We start from the raw sequence: 18935 nt of genomic DNA on the forward strand, positions 1-18935 counted from the left end.
TTAGGTTGCAGTAGCGGGCAGATCGAGTACGGGATCGATCACAGGCGCTTGGCACATTGCTGGGATAATAATCGTATTTAATATGTAGAATGTCTATATACGACTTGATTATTCAACAAGTCATCGTTGATGACACAGTCCCCGCTTGTCCATTTTGTAATAATCTTTGGTGTCTAGGTAGCTGTGGTCTAGGTAGCTGTGGAATGACATTGATGCAACGGGTGCATCAGGCCTGTGACTTGCATAATAAAATAATCTGAGGAATGTTCAATAAATGACTAATCTCTGCCGGTAATGACCACTCAAGGAACTTTTGATTACATCACACATAACGATGCCCTTACTGCCTCCAGTGTCATGATGGCACATACTATACACATGGTTTGGTGGAATTTTCGAAATGGTATGGGATCGGGTATGTTGTTGTAATCAGCCCTTTCGGATCATATAATGAAGCAAATTAATGTGCACAAGAATGCAGCCATAGTATTTTATCTTCGTATCACGTTTGAACAAAATCAGTCCATCGAGGGACAGTGGCCTATGTTTATGTTTAAAAGACATAAAAAATCACACCAAAATTGAAATCAAATGGCTGTCTATTGACCATATGGATCATAGCACAAAATTAGTAGACATGCATATGTATGCCATAGTACTTTATCTTTGTACCAAGTCTCAACAACATTGGTTGAAGAATATTTGCATATGATTAAGAATATGATATATGATTAAAATCCAAAAATGACCATCTGACAGCGAAATTGGAAAAAATAACAATCTGGCAGCCATATTGGAACATGTCACGAAGTAAATTGACATGTATATGTATGCCATAGTGCTTGATCTTTGTGCCAAGTTTGGACAAAATGGGTGTAATGACCTTTGAATTACGATTCAAAGACATGCAAAATTCCAACAAAATGGCAGTTCTGCAGCCATATTGGATCCTATCGCAAGCTTAATTGATACATGCATATGTATGCCATAGTGCTTTGCCTTTGTGCCAAGTTTGAACCAAATCGGTTCAAGGATGTTTGAGTTATGGTTCAAAGACATGAAAAAATCGCAAAAAAATGGCCGCCTGTCGGCCATATTGGATCATATCAAAATAAATTGGTGTTCATATGAAGGGCATAATGTTTTGCTTTTGTGCCAAATTTGAACAGAATCGGTTCAAGGATGTCTGAGTTATGGTTCAAAGACATGAAAAATCGCAACAAAATGGCCGCCTCACGCCCATATTGGATTGTATATTGCAATATAATTCGACATGCATATGTAGGACATAGTGTTATGCCTTTGTGTCAAGTTTGAACAGAATCTGTTCAAGGATCTTTGAGTTATGGTTCAAAGACACGAAAAATCGCAAAAAATGGCCGCCTCGTGGCCATATTGGATTGTATCACAAAATAATTTAAATGCATATGTAGGCTATAGTGTTATACCTTTGTGGCAAGTTTGAACAGAATCTGTTCAAGGATGTCTGAGTTATGGTCCAAAGACATGAAAAATCGCAACAAAATGGCCGCCACGCGCCCATATTGAGACATATCGTGAAATAATTTGACATGGATATGAAAGCCATAGTGTTATGCCTTTGTGCCAAGTTTGAGCAGAATGTGCTCAAGGATGTCTGAGTTATGGTCCAAAGACATGAAAAATTGCAACAAAAATGGCCGCCACGCGCCCATATTGAAACATATCGCGAAATAATTTGACAAGGATATGAAAGGCATAATGTTATGCCTTTGTGCCAAGTTTGAGCAGAATGTGCTCAAGGATGTCTGAGTTATGGTCCAAAGACATGAAAATCGCAATAAAATGGCCGCCTCGCGCCCATATTGGATCGTATCACAAAATAAATCGACGTGCATCTGTAGGTCATAGTGCTATGCCTTTGTGCCAAGTTTGAACAAAATTAGTTTAGCAGTGTCTGAGAAACTGTTGATGACGGACGGACGGACGGACGGACGGACGGACGGACACACGGACGGGACCCAATCTATAAGTCCCCGCGGACGAACTAATAAAAGAATCACCCGTACGTGATATTAGTGTAGGCCTATAGGCCTACATGTTGACTTGCATTGCAGTTGTACCTATGGCTGCCAGGCTCGGGCCCGGCGAACGCACTGCATAATCATCAATGTGTAGAATGTCTACATGACTTCATTATTTATTAAAGAATAACGGTGCGTGATATTACTGTACATGTCAGCTTGCTTAACTGACCGGCTGTAGAGCTCTGCAGGGCTTTGGCCCGGCTTTGGCCTGTTTTCTACTGCTGCACAGACAGGAAGTCAAGGCGTGAAAGTAATTCACAGCCCGATTTCATAAATCAGCGAAATTCACAAACTCTGAGCGTTTCCGGCGATAAAAACTGGCCAATGGTCAGATGGTTGCATAAACAATCGATCGACTGGCCTCTTTTGCCTAAAATCATACCTTACCCTATGCTACTGGCGAGAAATTGTCCTGAAATCGGCTGGGCACACCAACCCAGCGCCGGCCATTTTGAATGAGCTGCATTCAATGTATGCGTCCAATGAGAGAAGAGCAATGACGTCATCTGCCAAGGGTTGTATGCACTGGCGCATACATTGCATGCAGCTTATTCAAAATGGCCGGAGCTGGTTGGTGTGCCCAGCCAATTTCAGAACGATTTCTCGCCAGTAGCATAGGGTAAGGTATGATTTTAGGCAAAAGAGGCCAGTCGATCGATTGTTTATGCAACCATCTGACCGTTGACCAGTTTTTATCACCGGAAACGCTCAGAGTTCGTGAATTTCGCTGATTTATGAAATCGGGCTGTGAATTACTTTCACGCCTTGACTTCCTGTCTGTGCAGCAGTAGACAACAGGCCAAAGCCGGGCCAAAGCCCCGCAGAGCTCTACAGCCGCTCGCTTAAGCTAGCCGACATGTACAGTAATATCATGTACTGTTATTCTTTAATAAATAATGAAGTCATGTAGACATTCTACACATTGATGATTATGCAGTGCGTTCACCGTGCCCGAGCCAGGCAGCCATAGGTACAATGCCAGTCAACGTGTAGGCCTATAGGCCTACACTAATATCGCGTAGGGTGATTCTTTTATTGAATAATCAGGTTCAATATAGACATTCTACATATTAAATACGATTATTATCCAAGCAATGTGCCAAGCGCCTGTGGGATCGATAGATTGAGCAGAAAATCGTTCGATCTAGCAGACTACCCAGCGCTCGGGTGCCTGTGTGAAGCCGGCAAAATTGCTTTGCGGCCTGCAGGGTTACCCCAGTCTCGGTTCCGGTTACGCAGACTGGGCTTACGGTTCTCATCCGGGCGTACAGACGAGAGCCCTCAAGTGCAGTCTGGGTAACTTGAACTCGGGCGTGATATGATTTTGTAGAAAAATAGAGGTGAGCAGTATAGCTACGTACGTAGCCTTTACCTGTAAAAGGACTTGAACGCATTCAAATAATGATATCATTTTACGTATATTTGCTCTTCTTTCAAGCTAAAATGACTTCTTTTTAAACCAAAATCTTGTACTTTTATATGTTTACTTGAAGTTCTGTAGATTTGACTGTATTCAGGTCGGAATAATTTTTCTTTTAAAAATAAATTCATCAAAGGGCTGTGAGAGTGTCTATGAATGGCCGTCTATTAAAATCGATCAGGAAAACTGTAATAATCCTTGAGAATCTGAGCAATTAAGAACTAGTGTTTTCCTGAGTGAATGACGTACAAGGGGTCAGCTCAGGTCATGCGACGAAATGGCACCTTATCAGTCCCTACAGCCGCCCAGTTTATTTGTCGTTAAATATTAATAATTAACCAAATTCTATTATCAGTCTGACAGCCTTGACTACACCATTACTACAGAGTAGCAAATATTCCGGTTTAAGTTGCGTATGTTGATGGAAATTTAGTGAAGGACACTTTGTAGGATTAATTGGCTATCTTATTGACGGCACGGTCCCTCCACAGAGGCAACCAGTGCAATGTAACATCGACTGTGCTTGTGTTAAGACTGCGGAACATCAGCAGAGCAGCAGAGCAGACTCAGGCCTACACACCAACACCAAAGTAATAATGGCGTCCTAGTACAGCTTGGGACAAATACAAGAGGTGGGTTACATGTGTTGCTACGCTATCTCACAGCCCCGTGATGGCAACAAATGTTATAGAGGCTTATCTTCAAACAATGAGTTCAGTGCCTGAATAGTTGAACCAGACATGCATAGAGAATTTGCACAAGTTTGGTGTATAATACGGCAGGCACTAGTGACGTCAGATCAAGATAGGCTATTGACTAAGGTGTAGACTGTTTGTGATCCCGGGGGTCTGGAATATTTTCGAAAGAAAAAAATTCCAAGCAAATGTCAAAAAAATCAGCCAGAGAAGGATTGACAATAAAACGGGAGAGTTGAAAAAATGTACCTAATGGATCAGGTACAAAAATAATGCTACATCATCAATCTTCCAGACCCCCAAAGATATCATAGGGTCCACCCCCATTCACGCCTTGTCGGTCTGTCCGTGTAGACTATAGTAGCCATTGTGTATTCTAAACTTAGTACATGCTTCTAGTGTCTTCCTCGCTCGTCCCACACTACAAAATTATTGAAGATGAGCTCAACATTTGAACTAATGTTTCTGTAACTTTCGTAGGCGATGTCACAGAGTTTAAAAGAGGAACAAACATTTTGCTTACTCACGTTACTGGTCACAATTAAAATGAAAGAATGTGGACTTTGGTCTTTTGGTTTAGCCAGACCTGTTGAGCAAGATATGTGGTGATGTGAAGCATTGCAGTCGAATCGATAATGCGCCAGTCAATGTAAACCCCCACCCCCCCCCCCACCTCGGGCGATACGGGACAAATGTGGGGGATTAGACCGTGTGTGCCATGAAACTGTGCCCGAGGGGGTGGGGCAATTGCCTCGTTTTGATCCCCCTATTCCTTTGACGGACAGGCCCAGAAGATGTTCGTAAATAACTACGCATGCGCACGTATGCAGGGCCTGAAAATTACCCTGATCCGAGGTCCCGGACCAGTGATTTTTTATCCCGAACCAGTACTAATTACCCCTAAAAAGTCCGCAGACCAGTACAAACAGGAGCTAATTTACTTTGCAAGGGAATGTCCAGTGTTTTTCCCATATTGTGTTCTAGTGTCTTTTGACGAAAAATTAGAAACTACGTCCCCCCAAAATACCGAAGTTACTGAAACCATGGAGGTAGCAGAGACGCACTAAAGCCAGTTACACCACAGAGTAATATCAGACAGAGTGGCAACAGCTATTGTTTAAGGCGTGAAGCGGTTACGTAAGCAATCCATGTTTGCCTCGCCTCACGAAGCTCTTGGCTCTCTTTTCCGAAGAGTGCCGACCATGCACCCTTCGGTAATTTTCGGATTTTCACCAATTGTTAAGCGAAAGTATGTTCGACAAAGCTTGTGTTGTTTGTTGTCGTGTGGTGCTGATCGGAATTGATGTGCTGGCGAAAACGGGAGTGTTTTGAGCTTCAGGAAAGTGGGTTTTACCGTTTTAAAAATTCCTCTAATATTTTTATGAATATATAATGAGTGTGTTTGAACCAATTTGAAAGTCTTTTATCGATACTGTCTGGTTTTACTCAATGGTTTACGGTCAGTCATACCGTCTTTTACACGTGCGCCAAGAAAGGACATGTTTATGAAACTGCTGGCGTGTTATGTTTTGATTGGCGTGAGGCAGTGTTTCTGGCCTGAGAGCTCACAAAGTAACTATGGTTGCTACGCGACTGGCAGTACGATGCCATCTCGTCGTATGTTTCGCATAATCTCGTGTAATTATCAACCACAAACCAAGCCTCCAAAAAGTTTAACACCTTTTAAGCTCATTGTATATGAAAAGCCAATAGTCTACCGAGACGACCATGGAACAAAAGGCATGCAAGTGTTGCCACTCTGTTTATTTTACTCTGTGGTTACACTAAAACCAAGAGCCCATTCCATTGAGAGACTACGTCTTTTAGCTACAAAATTACAATAATTATCGCGTCTTTAAGTCAATCAAACATTTAAAATTTAGTCTATTTCTTTCATCAAAACGTAAACTCCAAAGGAAAATCAGTTACTCTATTACAGTTTGCGATTCATGATTTGAGCCAGGCGATGTGCGTCCATAGCATAGCAGCCACTGCACTGCAAAAATCAAAAGACGGGCCACGTAAGCTTACTCATTTTACATGCAAAATTTAATGTGGTAAAAACCAGACCATAGCCTCAGCTAAAAATATCAGCAACCCCAAAATTGTGTGAAAATATTATATCTCTGTCTATCAAAGTAGTATTTTGCAGTAAAATTCTCTGGAAGGAGTCTCATTCCAACTTTCCGATCGTCCGTAGCAAGCAAGCTTCTGAATTTAGAAAGTCACCATGCTGAATTCCTTATATAGTCAAGACCCCCTAGCTCGATTGTAATTGACCTTAACAAGAACCGCCTAGCTTGTCAAAACAGCGTTATGGCAATTTGCTATTGCTATCAAAGAAAAAGTTCCTCTCAGATATTTGGTGTTTTCAACCTATTTTTTACAATTTAAATGGAAAAGAATCAACCGCTTGGCAATTATAAAAATGCAGTGAACTCTATAGCAATTAAAAAAAATGTCAAGTGTGTGTACAAGAAGTTGAGAAAACTACCAAGTAAATATTTATGCAGTGTGTCTGTATTAAAAAAATTGGCAGTTTATGCTGTATGTAAATCCCAAGCAAATAACATGAGTATGAGAAATGAATCATTCTTATATTGTTATGCAAACTTTTGAGGAGCAGTGGATTTTACCTTAGGACCAGTGAAAAAAAACAGGTCACTGGTCCTGGGACCAGTGGGAAAAAACAGAAATTTTCAGGCCCTGGTAATGGTATGTTGTTGTTCAGAGCGGTAGCATGGCGAAAGGTGGCTGTCAAGGCCATGTGGACCGGTAAGCAGCTTTTCAACAGGCTATTAATGAACGCGATGCAGCAATATTCAGAGGTGTGTATGACAGTATATTTGTGATTGATGGCTTAAATATCGATAACTAAATAAATGATTTTCATCCGCCGTGTATTCTTATTTTTTGGAAAATTGAACATACCATACGCAAAATTTCCCACATTTTTCCACGTGAGCGTGACATTTCGGATGTTCACGATGCGTCATCGACATGCTATGATCCAGCACTAAAAAGACCTCCGGGTCAACTCTATTTTTGATAAAACTTAAAGGGACAAAGACAGCCATTTTTCATGAATTTTGTTTGATGCGATATACTACTTATTTTGTTTGACATGTTGAAAGATACTGAATGAATGAGTGACCATACATATATTCGACCCCGGTTTTATACAAATTAAGTAAAACCATCGCGAAAACGAATTAATGGTCATGACCATTAATTCATTTTCGCGATGGTTTGCATGTATCGTGTCTAAAACCGGGTCGAATATAAGCATGGTCAGCCATTCATTCGGTATCTTTCGACATGTCAAACAATATAAGTAGTATCTCACATCAAACAAAATTAATGAAAAATGGCCGACGTTGTCCCTTTAAATTGCTTGTGTATTTGGAAAACATGTTCGGTCACGACGGGATTCCCGTATTATCAAATTTATTCATGATGACCCATATAGCTAGGGAAACAGTTCTGTTTCATCAGTGTGATCATTCTGATCATCTAATCTGTTGAGTTTTACACAGTATCTTTCTGCCGTGTTTTGTGATGAATAAACACGGACCATTGTGAATTTTCATTCCTCTGCTTGTTTTAAATCAGTGCATGACTGATGTAGAATGTGTCATTGTGCTTGTAACATGAGAGCGAGAAGACAAAAAAGCTGCACTTGTGAGATTGGACATCATGTATCTTGTTCATCAGCTTTAATTAGTTTATTGAGGCGACATGTCTTGTGTGATACATCTGGTGTTTTGATCTAATTAAATCATTTGTTCTAGCCTGAAATATGTTTATGCCTGACAACATACATGCAAACTAGACTGAAAAATATTGTAAATTCTTGCTCCAAAATAGGTGAATTACGTGACAGTGACACCTCAACACTTTTATCTGGTCACAGTATAAGTGGCTGAAAAACAAATGCGAAAAGTATGTTATTTTCCTGGATCTATTTGTGTTGATTGTGATAGACATTTGTGAACAGCATAAATGTCACAAAACCCTGTTTTAAATGATAAAAGTTGTTCTAAAGTTGAACATGAACTTTTTATATTGATGCAGGTTGTTACGACATGAAAATTCCAAAGAGTGGTTGTGTGTAGGAATTTACAAATTCCCCACCCCATATGTGGGGGATTTACTTGGTTTAGGTGGGGATTTTCCGATGTCCTGCCCCAGGGGGTGGGGCATTTGGCAGATTTCACAGGACTAATTTCCAAATCCCCCACTAAACCCCGAGGTGGGGGGGGGGGTTAAATTGACTGGCGCATAAGGACTTAATCATTAAAATATCTCATGCGAGTGATCTAGAATGGTAGGCGTCGAAAAAGCTAAATATACGACCACAAAACACCATTTTTCCTGAAAAAGTAAGAACAACTTTGCAAATTTCAATAGTGAAGTCAGCGTACATCATGTTCTGTACGTCATGAGCACAGGAATGATGATATTAAATTACAGGACAGAGATGTTGTAAAATTTTACAGAAGATTGTCTCTAATGAATTCGTAATTAAAATTAAAAAGTAGAATAAAATGGTAAAAACTACCAGGGGGAGTGCTTCAGGATAACATAAAAAGCTAATTCCACAAAGTATATTATAAAACAAGTCATCGTTGATGACACAGTCCCCACTTGTTAATGGGTACTTTGATTACATGTCCTCAGAGAGGATAGAGTCCTCTTCATTAATTAGGTCTGTGATAAAATACTTTGATACAGATAGCGCTCAATGGCCAAGAATGACCTACATACAAGAAAGTTCTACATATGTATGACATAGTTTAATGTCCTTGTACCAACTATGAATAAAATCGGTTGAGATATGCCTGAGTATTATGGCTCTGTACATGAAAAAATCGTAACAAAATGGCCGCACGGCAGCCATATTGGATCGTATCACATAACAAATTGACATGCATATGTATGACAGTAGTCAATCTCCTTGTACCAACTTTGAATAAATTCGCTTGATACATGTCTGAGTATTATGGCTCTGTACATGAAAACATCGTAATAAAATGGCTGCCTAGCGGCCATATTGGATCGTATCACAAAACAAATAGACGTACATATGTATGACATAGGTCAATGTCCTTATACCAACTTGGAATAAAATCGGTTGAGATATGCCTGAGTTTTGGCTCTATACATGAAAAAATTGTAATAAAATGGCCGCCTGGCGGCCATATTGGATCGTATCACAAAACAAATCGACATGCATATCTATGACATTGGTCAATGTCCTTGTATTAACTTTGAATAAAATTGGTTGAAACATGTCTGAGTTATGGCTCTGTACATGAAAAAATTGTAATAAAATGGCCGCCTGGCGGCCATACTGGATTGTATCACAAAACAAATTGACTTGCATATCTATGACATTGGTCAATGTCCTTGTACCAACTTTGAATAAAATCGGTTGAAACATGTCTGAGTTATGGCTCTGTACATGAAAAAATCGTAATAAAATGGCCGCCAGGCAGCCATATTGGATCGTATCACAAAACAAATTGACTTGCATATCTATGACATTGGTCAATGTCCTTGTACCAACTTTGAATAAAATTGGTTGAAACATGTCTGAGTTATGGCTCTGTACATGAAAAAAATGTAATAAAATGGCCGCCTGGCGGCCATATTGGATCGTATCACAAAACAAATCGACATGCATATCTATGACATTGGTCAATGTCCTTGTACCAACTTTGAATAAAATCGGTTGAAACATGTCTGAGTTATGGCTCTGTACATGAAAAAATCGTAATACCAGATATGAACTGAAAATGCTCACGTGTTTCATTATATATTGCAGTTGTGTAAAATTGAACCTTTGCCACATGTTTACAACTTCATTGAAAGTATTATGATCAACATAATGAACAATAATCACTGCCGATTAGGTCATGAAGTATACAAATATGTAATAAGCTGAAATAATATATTAAAGTTCTTTGACTGCTGTCATTGTATCTCCACTTTATATAGCAAGTGTAATTACCATTGGCCAAGTCCTTCAAGCCATATATGCCGAGCTGTGAAAGCTCATTAGATATGCAAATTATAAATTAGCTGACAAGAAAATGTGAAATGACTTTCGATATTGTTTTAACCTGGTATAATCATCAATGTACATAGCATGTTTTGCCAACTTTGATCAAGTAAATCTCGGTATATATCCCTAATAAGCAAAGTTCATTAAATATGTAAATTAGGAATTGGCTTAAGTAAAAATGCTTAATGATTTTCAATAATGTTGTATGATGGTATATGCAATAAAAGTAGCAAGTTTTGTCAACTTTGGTCAAGTCGATTCAGATATATATCCCTAATTAGGAAAGTTCATTAAATATGCAAATTAGGAATTGGCTGAAGAGAAAATGCTTAATGACTGTCTTTAATGTACATAGCAAGTTTCATCAAGTCAATGCAGATAAATATCTCAAATTATGAAAATTCATTTAATATGCAAATTAGGAATTGGCTGAAGTAAAAATATGTCTTTTGACTTTCAATAATGTTATATCACAGTATCTTTGATGTATACAGCAAGTTTCAACCACTACAATCAAGTTTAATTCAGATATATATCCCTAATTAGGAAATTCATTAAATATGCAAATTCTGAATTGGCTGAAGTAAAACTGTTAAATGACTTTCAATAATGTTGTATCATAGTGTCTTTAATGTATATAGCAAGTTTCATAAATTTTGGTCCAGTCAATTCAGATATACATCCCTAATTAGCAAAGTTCATCAAATATGTAAATTAGGAATTAGCTGAAGTAAAAATGCTTTATGATTTTCAATAATGTTATATTATAACATCTCAAATACATGTAGCAAATTTGTCAACTTTGGTCAAGTCAATTCAGATATATATCCCTAATTAGCAAAGTTCATTAAATATGCAAATTAGGAATTGTCTGAAGAGAAAATGCTAAATGACTTTCAATAAAATTGTATCATAGTATCTTCAATACATGTAGCAAGTTTGGTCAATTTTGATCGTGTCAAATCAGATATATATCCCTAATTAGCAAAGTTCATTAAATATGCAAATTAGGAATTACCTGAAGAGTAATGCTAAATGACTTTCAATAATATTGTATCATAGTATCTTCAATACATGTAGCAAGTTTGGTCAATTTTGATCTTGTCAAATCAGATATATATCCCTAATTAGGAAAGTTCATTAAATATGCAAATTAGGAATTACCTGAAGAGAAATGCTAAAAGATTTTCAATAATATTGTATCATAGTATCTTCAATACATGTAGCCAAGTTTGGTCAATTTTGATCGTGTCAAATTAGATATATCCCTAATTAGGAAAGTTCATTAAATATGCAAATTAGCAACTATCTTTCACGTCACCCCTTAATGGTTCCCACTGCTGATATATCTTGGTGTGATCAACATTTGTAGCAAATCTCATCAAATTGTGTGCAGTTGTTTTAATGTATATCTGTTTTCTCTAAAATCATTAATTATGCAAATTAACAAAAAGTATGCAAGCCACGCCCACCAAAACCTTTTCAGTTCTAGCCATTTGAATTCTGAAGATGTCTACCAATTTGACTGAAATACGTTCAGCCGTTTTTGAGATAATGGGGATACAGACACACGGACACACAGACACACACACACACACACACACACACACACACACACAGACAGACATGGCTAAACCATATGCTCACGTGTGTGAACACGTGAGCAAAAAATGGCCGCCTGGCGGCCATATTGGATCATATCACAAAACAAATCGACGTGCATTTGTATGACATATGAAGTAATCCTTGTACCAAGTTTGAATGAAATCGCTCCCTGCATCTCTGAGATATCTGCGTGAACGGACGGACGCACAGACGGACGGACGCACGCACGGACGCACGCACGGACATGACCAACCTATAAGTCCCCCCGGACGGTGTCCGTGGGCACTAATTAAGGATGTACGATCGGAAAAAAATTAGCGTACTGCGCGGATTTCCACGCATAAATGTATCCATCGTAACCACGCGCGCATAGTGACGTTCCAAACGTTTTTGCGTTGTGCAAAATGTCGTCTGCAGGTAAAGGAAAATTTCTATTTCGCGGAGAAAAATCGCAACGAGAAAATTTTCAGCGTGCCCTCAAACACGCTGGAAGGTACGAGAATTATGCAAGAGATAAAAAAATGCAACATGACCATAGCCTGTACAGCGTAAGTCAGAAGTGTGACGTCCGACTCGCTATGAAGATCTAGAGGAGGTAGTGGACAATGTGAAAGACGAGTAGGCCTATTGTAATCCCAATGATAGTGTCGCTAGTAGACCTACCAGAGAATGGAAGAATGGCCGTCGCATTGTCGATTTGAGTGTACTAGCCGAAAATCTTGACACTTGATTTGTGTCACTTGTGGGCTTGCCTTACGATTGTCATTGTGTATTGGGGAAACGATTCACGGCCTCGGCTCCTGGCTCCATGTAGTGTGTGACAACTTAGTCTGCAGCGAAGTCAACCTAATCCCCACCGATAAGCGTCACGGCACGGCAATAAATATTACGTGATTTTTTGTATGCTGTATTAATATATAGACTCTTAAAAGTAGAAGAATCTGAAAGTCATTGCTTTGTTCTGTCATTCCCTCTCATTAAAGTATATGATGCGTGACGTGGACAAGGCCACTGCAGGTCAGCAGCATTTAAAGAGCGCCTTCGCGCGACAAATGCGGGAGAGCATGGTTTATCGCCAGAACCTATAATCCTAGTTACATTTTGCAAAATTGTAATCGAGTTCGGTGACCTACTAAACAAATGTGGTTTTGAAAAATTCACAAAAAGGGCTATTATTTAGCAAAGTTTGAGAAAATTGACATATGTAGAAACTATCAATAATTAATAAATTACCCTCTCCCATTCCTAAAATTGGGGCATATCTGTTGCAATTTGGTTAAAAAATAAATATCGTGACTTTTTAGCTCAACTTCAATGTAAGTAAAATCTTCAAAGTAGCTTAGGTTTATAATTTCTTTATTCTTTTACAGTGTAAACGTGAAAAATGCAATCATGATATAAATATGAAAATGATGACCTGTTTTATTGATTTTTAGTGATTTTGTGAAAAACCGTGAATTTTTAGTGTCATTTTGTAAAAAACAAGCGCGGTGACCCCATCTTTTTTTCCTAATTTTGGACTACTCTCATATGTAGGTATTCAAAAAACCCCATTTGAAAAAATTGACATTACTTTTACTTTTTCCGATCGTACATCCCTAACTACCTCGATATCTTTTATCGCTAGAAAATAATTTAGCATAGTTCAAAAATACCAGCGATAGAGATTTCTTTTATCTTTCAACCAAATGGAAATTTAACCTGTACATTAATTTTTTTTGTTTTCTGTGTCTTGTTTATTTTCTCTGTCCACTTTGACAATCATTTCGGTAATCTTTGAAAAACACAATATTGCAGAAACAAAATTTTAAATAAAAATTGCATAACATGATTTCTATGCATACTTAGGGGTTATTACACGAAGTTTGGGCGATACCGCGTCGTATTCGAGTGATGTGTCCGTATTTTGACGAGTTGCGCAGCAACGAGTCAAAATACGGACACATCACGAGAATACGACGCGGTATCGCCCTAACTTCGTGTAATAACCCCTTTATCATACATGCATGTTTTGGTTATGACTGTTTTCCCACAGACGCTCCGAAATTAGCGACGAAATCAACTTGAAATCGACCTTCCTTCCTCCGGGCTGTACTTACAAAAAGTTGGTTGCTAAGGAGTGATGACAACCGTATCACTTCTTGATATTATTCCGCTATTGGGCCATTCCACTTCAAAGGAGGGTTTATGGAGCACTTTTAAAGCGAACAATTTAAATATTACGATGTCGACACAGGTTTTCACAATTTGAAGAAGATTTATTTTTAATTTAAAATGACAGTGGATGTAAAACATAGGCGGGAGTTTGTAAAATGGGTGTGTTTTCGTATTTTAATATATAATCTCATCCCTGCGTGAAAGTTATGAGGCCGCCAAAATCGGGTCAAAATACTCGTGCCACGCCAGCGTTCGATTTCAAACTCGATCGAGTATGAACAGCTAGCTGAGAGCATGGAGCAAGCAGCTCTGCGACATCTATGAATGCACAATGGATATAATACCCGTACCAGTCACTTTATCTCAAATAATTATACATGTCCCCAGACGTCAAATATGCCGAATTTATCTTCTTAGTAAGCGGATTAGGAAAACATGAAGTAAGTACACTGTTAAAGCTGTAGTGTCGTAACTCATTCGTGACGAATAAAACATTTCAAAGGTATATCCGTCGTCTTGCTCGTATATTTTCGTTCCTGGCTTGCCTAAATAGAACTAAACTTCCTTTAACAACCTAAGCGAAAGTTTGACTTTCCCTAGATCTTACATTGTATCTGAAACCGCACCGCATTGGTGCCACCAGACACGATCATGACCTGTGAATCTCACTGACACTACAAATCGGAAATATTATGTGCACCTTCAACCTTGTCTGTCGCGAGTATTTTCAGCCCGGTTGGATTTTTGTGGCTCATTTACGGCTGTAAACGATGTAATTCACCGACCAGATACTTAAGCTCATCAACAGGAAACTTGTCGTAAAGCGGTTCTATCATGATGCACTGTCAACCGGGATCTTAATCTTCAGCAGCGTAGACGACATGAAAACACTGCACCGCCACGGGACCGGCCGTTAACAATGACCTGTGTCGGAAAAAGATACAAATTTTCAATGTGTTCGTTTGTATGTTTTTGGCACAACTGTACTTGTGCCTAGTTGCAATGCCATGAATTGACTGCAAACAACAGAAATTTTGGGGCTGACTTGCAGCAGTTTCGAAGTTGTAGCTGGTTGGCCGATTCAAATTATATAATTTGCATATGTGCATAATTTACCTAGAAGCAGTAATGCATTGACGGTTGTGGGCTCTGTTCAATGTTGTCAATTAAACCACAGTAGTAAAAATTGGGATGAGCTAAGTGTTCTTGACTATTTGTGCGTCTATTTTTTTTAAATGTAAATTTAGTAGGCTTGTTCTACACTTGGTTTTTTTTTTGAGGGATTGTGTTGTTCACGACAGCTTGTTCATGCTTTAAACTTGCGTTCGTTTCTGTTGATCATAGCAGTAGTAAAAGAAGTCTAGATAGCACACTTAATATTCATATATTCATAAAAATTATGAATATTTAATGAGTTACATCATACGTGCATACATTAATGACGTAAGCAGGAAGTACATTAGCATAAAAAGTATGAACAGTTTTACGTAATGATGACGTAGGCAGGAAGTCATTAATGACGTAAGCAGGAAGTACATTAGCATAAAAATATGAATAGTTTAGTGTAATGATGACGTAGGCGGGAAGCGGATTAACATTAATATGAATGCATTGGTATGATTATGAGGAGGAGTCGGAAGTTCATTAAAATGAATGTGGAATACATTAGCATGATTTTAAAAAAGGGATGAAAGGGTTAATTTGCTTCAGGAAACTGAAAAAATTGTAGTATTTATGAATGGGCTATTGTTCCCAGGCACCGGTGACTTTGACCTTCATGAATAATGTTCAAGGACAGGAACTGGTGAATTATGCATACCGGTAGTAGGGGGCAGGCAGCAACGTGCCCCTCTTTTGTCATTCAGGAAGTAAGGCGAATGAATGAAGCATACCGGAGCTACGTCGAGCTGTAACACGCTCGTAGCTTGACAGGTAGCCTAACACATATAAAGTGATGGTGGAAAAATCGAAGAGACATAAAAAAAAACTCTTCCCAGCTGAAAGCATACAAGTGTGTACTATAGCAACACCCACATCTGCAAGATGGCCAGCTTCCAACCTTCAAGCTACGAAAACGCTTCCCATTAAACAGAGATGGAAAGGTTGTATCAACATCTTTATGGAAGGGAAAGGTGAAAGTCCACATCCGACAGTTTTTCCAAGGTTGGCCGACGAAGAAAGGCATGACACTCGACCTGGAAGAATGGGAAGTTCTGAAGTCCCACATCAGCAACATCGATGAGGCGATAGGGGAGCAGATAGACATTCTGCAGAATGTTTCACCCATACAAGATCAACCACCAGCCCCACGAGCAGATAGACACAGACCAGTGCTAAGGCAGAGGAATATGTGGAGATCCCAAATTTCCAACCTACAGATGAGGAAGCCGTACGAAAAGGAAGACAGCCACTCACCGAAATCGTCGGGTTCAGGCCTTTTGTTAGACTCTATTACCCAGAACAAAGAAGATAATTATATGGGAGCAGCGCAGCCATCAATACAAGCTGTGAAGCCGTACCAGGATTGCAGTGATGAATGAGCTATTGTGTATAGACTTGACTGAAGTCCTGAGACTTAAATCACAAAAAACGAAAGAAAGAAAGAAAGAAAAAACTTTCAATGTGTTCTGATTCTTTACATACAATTTTTTTTTTATTTATTTACCAATATTATTTTTTCATGTACTCTCCGTGATCGTTTTATTTGTTTAATGAATTAAACTCAACCATTAACGTTTAAAGCAAACATTCATTTACATGTCTTTATTTTTTCATTTGCAAGTTGTGTGTTTGTGGGTGGGTGTGTGTGTGTGTGTGTGTGGGGGGGGGGGTGTGTGGGTGGGGGTGTATGCATGTATGCTTGTGTTGGCAGAGGAGTATGGTCATGTTGTTGTATATATAGATTGTAAAAGTCCCTATTTTACTCCTGGTACATGCAATAAAGAGGGCATCACCCCACTCATTTGGCCATTGCACATTTTATAGCATCACTGATCAGTTATACTCCGCCATTTGGTGAGTTGACAGAAATGTCCTGCTTTGAGTGCCTGCCGCCCCAGTTTTCACGGCTCCTCAATAGGCTAAGGTGTCTATGTATCTGCTGCGGTGGTAAAGTGGAAATTAACAATTCAACGCTGACGGATGGAGTTAAGCAGGTACCTAAGCAGAAAGTACAGAAACCCAGACGGTGTTGCTGCTTTTCGTGGTGTAGACGGGTTCTACAATGCCATAAAAGATGAAGGGACGCATAAAGTGTCAAAGGGAAAGATACGTAAGTGGTTATCGACAGAAGACAGTTACACCTTACATAAAACTGCACGAAAGAAATTTCCTAGGAATAAAACTGTTGCGTACAAGATAGATGGTGTATGGCAAATGGACTTAACCGATCTTCGTTCACTGTCGAGATATAACAAGGGTGTTAAATACCTATTGACATGCATCGATGTCCTTTCACGGTTTGCCTTTGTTGAACCTTTGAAAAATAAACGACCAGAGAGTGTAATTAATGCAGTCAAAAAGATTTTCCGTACGGGAAGAATTCCTTGGAGGGTACAGACAGACAAAGGTGGCGAGTTCATGAATAAAAAGTTTAAAGATTTTTTGAGGCTGAAAGGGGTTGAACATTATACATCTGGTAACGAAAACATAAAATGTGCCATAGTTGAACGGTTTCATCGCACGCTGAAGGGCCGGTTGTATAGATATTTTACACAGAAAGGTGATTACAAATACTTGGATCAACTTAAGGCGTTTACGCGGTCTTACAACAACTCAATACATAGAACTATCGGAATGAGACCGAACGAGGTTACAGAGGACAATCAAACATCGGTATGGAGGAAGCTTTACAGCGAAGATTTAAAACGTTCTCTAACAAAACCGGTGAAGTTTAAATTTAAAGTCGGTGATAAAGTCCGGATATCGACAAACCGGGGCACTTTTGGGAGGGGGTTCGATACTAATTTTTCGGAAGAAATATTTACTGTGTGGAAGCGTGTTGCGCGGCGCTATCCAGTGTACAGACTGAAGGACTACAATGGAGAAATTATCGACGGGTCTTTCTATGAAGCGGAGTTAGTAAAAGTTGTTAAAATGGATGGTTTATACCGTGTTGAAAAAGTTATCAGGAAACGACGTAGAAGGGGTTTCACAGAATATTTAGTTCGTTGGCTGGGTTACCCTTCCCAGTTTGACTCTTGGGTTCGTGATATCAACATAAACAGGAGGGGTGAGAGGAACTGAATGAATGGATTTTTACATGCTCTTGCCCAGCGACTCGAGTCAGTATGTGTATCCTGATAATGTGACAGGCCACTACGTGACGAAGCTTGCGCATCAAGTGGATTTGAAGGGTGACTGGGAGGTTGCACTGGTTCAGATGATTTATCCACGTTCTTGGAGTAATGTACTGGGAGAGAGTACGACGATTTCATGCATCGATATGAAACCAAAAGATGAGGGTGTAGAGGAAGGGGGAGAAGAAGAAGAGGAATATCAAAACAGAACAAACATACGTATTCCATGGGGTTACTACAGAGACAGTGCAGATGTGGTTACAGCTTTCTCCCACAGAACTCCCGAGGAATTAAAAATCATGTAAAAATGAATACAGCTTCAGGAGAGGCCGTATAGGGTATGAATTAAGCGATGGCTACTGTTTGGAACTGAACGAGAGCGCGGCTGAAATACTAGGTATGACTCCGGGGACGAAAACTGGTATTGGAATGGGTGAAAAACAGCCTGACTTAAACACTACGCTCCACGTTTTATATGTATACAGTGATGTGGTGCAACGCCAGCTGGTTGGAAATGTGTCAACACCACTGCTTTGTAACCTCCCCGTGGAAGGATCCCATCGCCAGACAGTCACGTATACAGTTAATAATCCCCACTATCTACGCCTCAGCCGCAACCAGTTTGAG

The 18935-nt window shown here is 39.3% G+C and overlaps 1 protein-coding gene across 1 annotated transcript in view; it reads left to right on the forward strand.

Moving 5' to 3' along the window:
• The first annotated feature begins 3740 nt into the window (after positions 1-3740).
• The window catches only part of LOC139123702 (uncharacterized), a 190979-nt gene continuing 175784 nt past the window's right edge, over positions 3741-18935 (forward strand). The window contains exon 1 of the mRNA XM_070689865.1: positions 3741-4118. The gene's annotated coding sequence lies outside the window, so the exon portion shown is untranslated. The remainder of the gene's footprint in view (positions 4119-18935) is intronic.

This window comes from Ptychodera flava, assembly GCF_041260155.1.
Source record: "Ptychodera flava strain L36383 chromosome 23 unlocalized genomic scaffold, AS_Pfla_20210202 Scaffold_23__1_contigs__length_28996876_pilon, whole genome shotgun sequence".
In the NCBI taxonomy this organism is placed as follows: Eukaryota; Metazoa; Hemichordata; class Enteropneusta; family Ptychoderidae; genus Ptychodera; species Ptychodera flava.